A 10249-nucleotide genomic window follows, 5' to 3' on the forward strand; every position below is an offset into this window, starting at 1 on the left:
ATTAAACATGGAGAACCAATATGTAGTTTTATACTTTTACCTTTTTGTCTTTCTTTTAGTTTTGTTGCTTTGTTTGCATTTCCTTCTAATTCATGTAAAGCACTTTGAACTGCCTTGTTGCTGAAAATGTACTATATTAATAAAATTACCTTACCTAATGATCAATAATATACAGATTTCTTAAAAATTTTCTTTATTGTTTGTTAGGTAAAAGAAAACTAAATCACACACACACAAAAAAAAATCCGTTTTCTATTTTATGAATTTTGTGGCCCGTTAGTAGTTAAAATGTGAAAGTTTTGTCTCCCAGGACACAACGTGACGTCACGCTCTCCAGAGCTCCGCCCACTCCGCCATGACGGACGTCAAAACAACCAATGCCTCCACTAAGGTTACAGATGTCTAAAAACAGATCTAATATCGCTTCTGTTTAGTTTATTCCACTTTTAAAATGGTCTTCGGGTGCTGTGCGGCTGCACAAACAAGGATGCAAACCAAACTTGTCATTTTATTTTATAACTTTTAACGAGGAAAGATACGGCGGCTACGGATGGCAGCTGTTAATCATAATGACTGGCAGCCCTCGGTGTAACCGTGGATATACAGCGAACACTTTTTACAAGGTAAGACGACTGACGTTCATAAACTTTACAAGAACGTATGATTAGAAACAAATCAAATATTTCACTATGGCGAATGTAGCGCCTAACGGTTAGTAACCATGGAGACAGTGCCGCCCCGTCATGTAGCCTAGCATGTATGGAAAAAACTGGCTAGCATCTCGTCTTCTGTACGTTTTTAATGCCGCTCCGGTTGAAGGGGAAACGCTGTTTATGACAAATTAATATAAATCATGTGGTGTGAACTCAGGTGAAGTCGGTCATTTGACCAACACGTCAGGAGGGAGGAGGTATGGGTCGGTTTCTCAGCTAGCTAGTTCTAGTTTTGATTAATCCTGCCGTCTATGAGCTCCAACCAGGTGTGTTACGTTCACAGACAAATTAGCTCGACTGGAACAAGTAGGAGCCACGAATAAACAGGAAAAGACAACTTTTGAAAACAATTTCATTTGCTCTGTAAAATACTCCCGATCCTCGTTTCCGACGTTGCAAAGGGTCAATACTTGCAAATGTATTAAAATGTTATGATATTAATGTAAATTACGTAAAATTGACTATTTTGAGCTTTACATCATGTTTATTTAACGTTATTTGCGCATCAAAAATATACCTGCAGTGTTGCTTTGACTCTTCCACGCATGTTTGAGAAATCCTTTAATCTCCAAGCAACCTCTGTGTAAAGCTAGCTGTCACTAGTCCTCTAGACTAGTGGCAGCAGCAGTTAGCAAACACCTGGTGGAACTGCGCATCCACTGAGCTCATCATATAAATGATTTCTCAGTGCAACACTCCGAAAAACAATTGTAAGCAGTTAAAAATAAAAGTTGTTGGAAAGAGCAGGAAGGTCTTAAAGAGACCGAGGCTTAATTTCAAGCCGTCAAATTGCTAAGTTATGTTTGATATATCCAGCATTTTAATAACAATTGAATGTAACAGTAACTTAATTGTGCTATAAAATGGCACTTTATGTCACTTTGACAAAGACAAAATGTGAATGTCTTATTTTTGTATACAATAAAGCAGGTGGAATACAAAAGAACAAGTAATTAAATTCACTGACTTTGTCTGAGAAAATGGTAAATTAATTTGATACCTTACAAAATATTTTACACAGAAACTTCATGTTTAGCTTTGATTTTATCTAACTTTATTTACAGCCTAAACTTGCGGTCCATAAAAAAAATTTGCTTATTAAAAGTTAAGTTGAACTTTTAAAACACGACGATGCTTGAACTTTACTTGTGTTTGTTGGGTTACAATTTCACATCCTGTAATTAAAAAATAACTGAACCGTTTCTATGGAAACTTGCAATCTTATGGGCTGAGGTTACATATACAAAGTGTTCCTCCAATTTGCTGAGGTCATGCTCTGGTGTTGTTTTTGATGTTTTAATAGGTGCACAGACTTTACGAAGCCCAAACAGAACTTTAAACCTCATGTACTTTCTGATTTTATTATTTCTTTCTGCAAGATAAACCTAATTTCCATGCGTGGGTGAGTTAGAGCCCTTTAAAGTGAACGAGATGATGGATGTGTTGAATTGAGAGAGATACTGAGTCAAAAATGCACGTGGCCCAAAGGAAAAGCGGGTTTGAGGATAAATGTTTCTTTCCACCTCGGAGTTATTTCAACCCTGATCTGTCCAGCATACCAGCAGTGTAAAATAAAAAAGTGTTTTGTCTCTGTTTGGAGCAGAGAATCAGTTCCAAGGCAGAAGTTTTGAAGCTGATTTATTGTTTTTCTCTAAAATTCATTTAAAATTCATTAATTCCAAGGGGACAAACTTACTGAGCTCAACCCAGTTTCCTTCATTTGCCCGGTGAGTCCAAACGGATTGTTGTTCTCCCCAGACGAGCCCCTCTCCGGTTTCTTCCTGTTATTAAATATTCAAATCTCCACCGCAATCACTCTGTTTAGTAAACACTCAGGGGAACACACAGAGACTATTAACGCTGAGACGATTGCAAGGCTTTGTTTTTGTTTAGTTTTGTTCGCTGGTGTGACAGAGATGCTAATTGCTGAAGGATTGCCGGTTAATTGTTTTTTACTGTCTCAAAACTGTTCTCACAACTAAACTAGATTTTTTTATTATTGTTTCCTCTACCATATATTTAATTATTTTAATTAAGTAAATTTGCATCATATATATATATAACTGTTTGTCTCAGGTTCAGACTTCAAAACAGGCACATCTGTCCGCCATTTATGCCCTTAAACATTCAATAAAATACAAAAACAAAACCTAAACTAACTACAGTTCAATAGGTCCCAATGAACAGCTAACAATTGTTGTAAAATTAAACATAACTTTAATGCACACCATTAATTATAAGTTTAAAAGGTATATACAGAGTTACACATGAAACCCCTATATATAATTTAATTAGTCTAAAATGTTAATGTTATAATACTCAAAACACAGAGATGACAATAAAGGAAGAAATTTTGAGATTAATCTCTGAATCTTTTCAGAAAAAAGTTGAAATTTCTCAGAGTTCAAAATGTTGAAAACCTTTGAGAAAAATTTCAGAAATTTTGAAATTACTCTCACAAATCTTTCTAGAAATGTTTTGGAAATTTCTGAGCTCTGAAAGTCAAAAATATGTGGGGAAAAAAATCATAAATTTTGAGATTATCTCGGAAAATTTAAAAATTTTTTTTGAAAATTCTCTTATCTAAAAAAAAGTTTAAAATTTGTGAGAAAAACCTCAGAAATTTTGAGATTCGAGTTAAAAATTTTCTAGAAAAAGTCAAAGTTTTTGACTTTATGGGTACAGAAAATTCCCACATTTTTTCTTCTAGAAAATTTCTGAGCTTAATCTCAAAATATCAGTTTTTGGCAGAAATTTGCTTCTTTTTTTTTTCTATTTACAGTTACCGACGGCAACAGAAAAAAAAGGGGGGCTGAAGGGGCGAGCTGTCAGTTGCTGGTTGCTGTGGTAACCACCAACCGTCAAGAGCAGCGTAACATAACTTAGGCTGCGTTCACACTGCAGACTGAAATGACCCAATTCCAATATTTTGTCAAATCGGATTTTTTTGCCCGGGCCGTTCACTCTGCCACACCTATGCGGCCTGCATGTGTTCTGCAGTCTGAACGGGCAAAGGACCTGGAAGTGTCCCGCATGCGCACTAGAGGGCGCAATAGCGTCAGCGTTCTCAGTGTTCTGCCAACCGCCTTAAAAAGAAGTAGTGCTCAGTGTTTGCAGAAGTAAACATGGATGCTAATGATGGAGCATAGCTTACATATTTGAAGTAGTTGTCCGACCGGAACCAGCATATTAACAACTTAATCCTCATTATAGTCCGTCATGGTGGTTGTTATACGTCCCACTTGCGCGTATCAGGGCGCCGAATAGTGAGGTTTGTCCAGCATCAGTGACGTTCAGTTCGGATGAATGTGACCTGAACGTTCGGTCGCATTTGAATCGGATACGTATCGGATATGTAAGCGGCCTGGGTCGCATTCGAAAAGAACCCGACCTGTTCTGTTCAGACTGTCATGAAAAGATCAGGTACAGGTCGCATTACGTAAAAAAAAAAAAAAAATCGGAATTGGGTCTCTTCAGCTTGCAGTGTGAACGCAGCCTTATATACCAAAAATGTCAGGAGAAATAAAGTTCTTGACCAAACAAAATTAAGCTGATGAATAAATACACCAATTTTGACAAATGTTATATTTGTAATAATCCGTGTTACGTATGTATAGTCTCAAAATGAGTATTTTCTGATCCTTTATTCCTCGCCCTGCGTCAGATTATTAAAGGAGTGTTGAATTGATCTACTTGTCTAGTTAATTTGTCATTCCTGTACATTCTGAGGGCTCCTCGTATTTTTAATTTATTTTTTTTTATGTAACAAAATGTTTCCCATCTGATCTCAAATGCTGTGCTGTTTTCTAATAAGCACCGCAGCAATTTCTGTTTGTTGCTAATGGTGGCACATGCTGCCATCCTGGGAACTCCAGCTGTGCGCAGGCGAGGACGGGCATCTCGTCCCTTCGCCACAACACGCTCTCCGCGTACAGACCGCCTCCTGGGGAGCGTGCATGCCTGCCCTGGAGGTGATACTAATGGGGGATTTTAACTACATTTCCCTCCTTCATCCTTTCCTCACCTCTTCCTCTCCCTCTGCTGCGGATATGAGCCTAGAGCAAACACAGGGCACTCTCATTAAGCGACTGGTATTAAATTCACTGTTATTAGAGAGGCCTGCTTTCATTTCACTGGCACAGCAAACCACAGAGACCCACAAGAGATTCAGACTGAAGGCTGAATTACTCTCAAACGTCCAGGTTTGTTTGAGGATTTGTATTTTTGAGACTGATACACAAAGAGCGTTGAGAAAAAAGTTGCATCTACTGCTGCTTTGTTTTTGTGTTACTGTTGAGAAGCAAAGCGTTTTATCTTGTAAATTGGTCTTGGTTTGCATTTTCTCAGGCTTTCTGAAGGTTTTTTCCTCTTTCCTTTTAGACTTCTGCAGATTTTAATTTCTGAAGCATGAATTTCACCTTTTTGGGAAGTGAAAAATTACACTGTTGAAGAAGAAAATGAGATCCGCTGCAAAAGTATTTTCGCTTGTTTCTAGTGGAAATCTCTTAGTACACTTGAAATAAAACACAACTAACTTACAAGTAACTTTTCTGCAAAATATAGGAGTCTGGCTTAAGTAAAAAAAACTTGACATTAATGAGAAAGTGCTAATTTTACTGGCAGCTTAATTCACTTAAAACAATACATTTTCACATTTTATAGGTGAAATAATCTAAGTCAAAACTTACTAATAGAAGTAATTTTTTACTTAACACAAAGTAACTTGATGAAAAGTTAATTCCAGTTTTTGACCTTAACAAAATTTTCCAATATTCCAAAAGTTGAACATTTCTGAGTAACAACTCCATAATTTTTAATCTAAAATCTCTTTAGAAAAAACTCCACAATTAAAAAACAATATTCAACCTTATAAGATCAGAACATTTCCAGAGTTTTAAAAAAAAAAGTTATTTAATTTAAATTTCTGAATTTCTACATTTTTTCTAGCAAATTTGTGACCTTTGGATGTCAGAAATTTCCATGTTTTTTTTTTTAGTTTTTTTAATTTATTTTTATTTCTGACTTGGAAATTTCTGAGATCCAAAAGTCGCAAATTTGCAAGAAAAGAAAACTGAAATATTGAGACAAATCTCAGAAATTTCCACTTGTTTTTTCTTCTTCTTTTGTTTAGATTATTTCTGAGCGTAATTTCAAATTTTCTGAGTTTTCTTTTCTTGCAAATTTGTGGCTTGTTTTTGCAGTATGTTTTGTTTTTATCATTTCAAAAATCAATGCAGAAAAGTGGAAACAGTTTACTAGAGAATAAATTAAGTTTGATAAGAACCAAAGAATGTCCAATGTCTGTTTAATTCCCAGATGCCAAGATGAAAGTCTGTTAGACTTTTATGACCTATTTTAATCTAAGAGGGGATATTAGGATGGGAGAAAGGGAGGAGAGAAATTAAAGTTGTACGGTTGTAAACCACCAGAGAGTCTGACAGGTTTCATAAGGCGGGACAAAGGGCCTTTTTGGGTCCGACACATGCTTTCATTTTCTTTACTTGCAGAATTTCTAGTTTGCCACAAAGGTGGGGTTTCCTTTCAACATGTCTCTTTTGCGTAGAGACATGTGGATACAGAGGGCAACACGGTTTCTGAAAAACTTTGGAGTTTTAACAGGGTCAAGTCAGTGTTTTGTCTTTGTTTCTTGAATATGTTATTTTTAGATATTAGAAAATTACGCAAAAGGATTTGGACCACTGGGGAAAAAAGAACTGACGTTAATCTCATAATTCAGTTTTTTTTTTTCTTGGAATTCAGACTTTAAATTCATAATTCTGATTTTAATCTCAAAATTCTGGCTTTAATCTCTAAATTCTGACCTTTTTTCTCAGAATTTTGACTTCATTCTCAAAATTCTGATTTGTTTCCTCAAAATTCTGACTTTAATTTCATATTTCTGACTTTAATCTCAAAATTCTGACCTTTTTTGTCAAAATTCTGACTTTATTCTCAGAATCTGTAAGCATTCAATCTCAAAAGATTAGGTCATAATTTTGAGAAAAAAAGTTTAAATTCTGAGATTAAAGCCAGCTTTCCTTTTCAGTGGCTGTTTTGCTCTTCTGTTGCACAGTATGGCATCATGTTGAGGTAAAATGTTTGTAATAAAAAAACAGCGAAACTATTTTTCACAACCACTTAAGACTGTAAGAAAGTCTAAAGAGTTGTAGTAGAGATTGAAACTTTTTGCACTGTGCTATCTGTGCCTGCTGCAGCAGACAGCACAGTTTAACATTAACACAGCAGTACAACCGGGCAGAAAGCATTGCGATGACGGCAGGGTTCCCTGCGTGCTGTGATCCGCCAGAGAGGGTGGCCATTTTTCATATTACTGCTCACCCTCTGTCTGACATGTCAAAGAAGGACACGATCAATACGCGTACAGCAGCCAGGCCCCGACTCGGCAAAATCAATGCCGCTTATTTGATCAAAGACTGCTTCCACAAGCCACGGGCAGAGCGTTCATGAATACCTGTCTAATGTGTGGCGGCAGGTTGTATTGCGTCTGGAGTAAGTGCGCCGTGGTTCGCCATCGCCGCCGCCATCCTTCTGCCTGCAGAAAGCGCTCCTGTCAGCGGCCCCTCGGGGCACAGCGAGCTGAGTGACGGCGAGCAAACCGAAGTGGCTCTGACAAGGGAACTGGCATCAAATTCCCTGACAGCTACCTCCACAACTTCCTCTGGTAAAACCATGTCACACACATAAGGAGATTACCGAGTGGATTTAGTGAATGTGAAATGTGAGTGAGCGCTCCGTGATACACGATCCTATTCTTCCTTTACCTCATGAGGAACACGCCTGTGTGACACGCTGCTATCTGCTGCAGATATTTGGTTCTAGTTTTATAAGTAAAAAGTAAAAACAGATGACAAAGAGTTCAGTTTGCAACCTGACAGAGAGTTACATTTACTGGGTAGAGTACACCAAAGTTATACTCAAATAAAACTAGCTCTGCTTCGACATATTTTTATTCAAGTAAAAGTAAAAAGTAGCCGTCCAAGAAAGTACACAAAAGAAAAAAAAAAGTATTTGGTAAAAAGTTTACTCAAGTATTGAGTAACTGATCAAATTATCCATCCATCCTTCAATGACAATAATAAGTAAATTATATAAGTTATATAAGTAACCAGAAATATCAAAATCAAGCAAAATATTTTTTTCCAAATCAGTTTCTTTCTTATGAAACTTTGACACTGCAGGTGTGTGTCTCTGTCTAGTGGATTTTTAGTTAAAACATGTTTGTTTTTCATTCAGTGGGTAAAAAATCCAGTTTTACTCAAGTAAGAGTAGAGAAACTTCATAATCATATTACTCAAGTAAACGTAAAAAGTACAGCACAGTAAAAATACTCCTAATAGTACTCAAGTCAATGTAATTGAGTAAATGTAGTTAATTACTACCCAACGTGCTTTGTTGCTAAGGCCGTTTAACGAGCTTTACATCATAAACACATCAGAGTCACAAATTATGAAAACAACCAATAAACACCATCAAAATCATCAATACACATCAAATATGTTGATCAATGCTCCAGTTATTATCAATCAAACAGGTGGGTTTTTAGTTTTAATTTAAAGGATCTCAGTGTTTCGGCTGTTTTGCAGTTTTCTGGAAGTTTGTTCCAGATTTGAGGCTGAATGCTGTTTCTCAATGTTTGGTTCTGGTTCTGGGGATGCAGAAAGTTTATTCTCTGAGCTACAAGGGAGCCAGTGTTTGGACTTTCAGACTGGTTGATGTGATCCGTCTTTCTGGTTGTAGTCAGAACACCAGCAGCAGCATTTTGGATCAGCTGCACTGTTGCAGTAATCGATGCGACTAAAGATAAATGCATGGATGAGTTTCTCTAGATCTCACTGAGTCATTAACCCTGGAAATGTTCTTCAGGTGATAGAAGGCTGGCTTTGTAACCGTGTTTATGTGGCTCTGAATGTTCAGGTCAGAGTGAAAAAGTCTCCTGGTGGAACGAATACTTTTTATCAATATGTATGAGTTATAGACTTAAAACAAACTTGTATATCCTGCTGAAATGTTGCTTGTAAGTGCATTACGATATTTGTGATAGAAGCTAAACTAAAACACTTGGTAAGATTTCTTTGTTTTTGCAGTGTGTGCTTGTATAGTGAATGCTAAATCGTGGGTTAACAGTTTTGGTTGGAACCCGACAGAGTGAAAAAATCGTCCTCAAAGATGTAAAACCATCATTGGAGAGAAGAGGGCTTCATTTAACCCTGTGTGTTTTTCCTGTTTGTTTAAGTTGCAGGCGGCAGGTTTTTTCATGGTGGCAGACCCTTCTGTTGGCGCCTTAAAGCACAGCGGTGTGTTCAGCTGTGACTGGGACTCATTAGATGAGGAGGATGTCCGTCATGGTGCCTGGCTGTCTGCGTGTTGGTCATCCAGCAGGGGACCGAGGAAGAAAGGGTACAGGCTGAGTTTTCCTCCTGATCCAGGCTCTGTCGTCCTTTTTTTGCTTCCCTCTTTGCCCTGCTGCTTTCTCTCTCTGTCTCTCTCTCTTCCATCCTTCTTTTCCTCCCCTCTTGTATCTCTCAACGGGGGTTCATCTCTTGTGTTTCACTGAAGCCCATTATCAGTTCCCCGCCAACCTACATCCCCAGCTAGCCTCTCAGCAACAACACACAACTACTCGATCAAAGCCCCAAGAGGCTTGGCAGCATGATTGATGCTTACCAAGGAATTCATTGTTGTTGACCTGTGTAGCCAATCCCAGTCATCTGTGCTGCCATTACTGCACGTCTTATGTGGTGTTGCACTGCGGTGTTGTTAGCCAGGCATCATTCTTGCTCCATCCCAAACAACCTTCAGTAATAAAAGAATCTGTCAGGTGTGCTGGACAAATATGACAAACAAACCTGACATTCTCTTATTTATACCTCTGAGAAGCCATTTCAGATCCGCTGTGATAGCAACTCACTGTAGCCGTTAGCAGTGAGCAGCGTCCGAATCAAAACCAATTTGCACTTACTGTATGTTAAGGCTCACAAACATCAATGATAAATTAGACTTTGATACAAACAAAATACAAAATAGGGAAAAATGAGATCTGTTTGTGCTCTTCTCTAAGGTTTAAATGTGCCAAGAACATGGCTATCATGTCTTCATATGACAACTGTAGAATCCCTGAAATACAAAATGCATAAATCCCTACAAAACAACGAACCTTCATGAGAATTATAAATTTCGTACGACGTTTTATTATGGTGCGGTCACACCAAATGCGCTTTGAACGTCTGGTTTACGTTCAAAGTCTATGTGGAGGCGCGTCGAGGGGGTGTCAAGTGCTGCGCGGTTTGAAGCGTTTCGAGCGTTTGATGTGCGTCCAATGCGTCCTTCGCTGGGGTTGCAAAAGTCTAAACTCTCAACGATTGACGCAGAGCGTCAACCAGCACATAGTGGAGCACTTTCCAATGTGATCTCAGAAAAAAGAAAAACGATGGAAGATAAACTAATTGTCGCTGTTTGCTCTCGTTCTATAATCAACGGCCAATCAAGTGATGACTACAGAGACGGGAGTAGAAAGG

This window comes from Xiphophorus maculatus, chromosome 16, assembly GCF_002775205.1.
Source record: "Xiphophorus maculatus strain JP 163 A chromosome 16, X_maculatus-5.0-male, whole genome shotgun sequence".
NCBI lineage: Eukaryota > Metazoa > Chordata > Actinopteri > Cyprinodontiformes > Poeciliidae > Xiphophorus > Xiphophorus maculatus.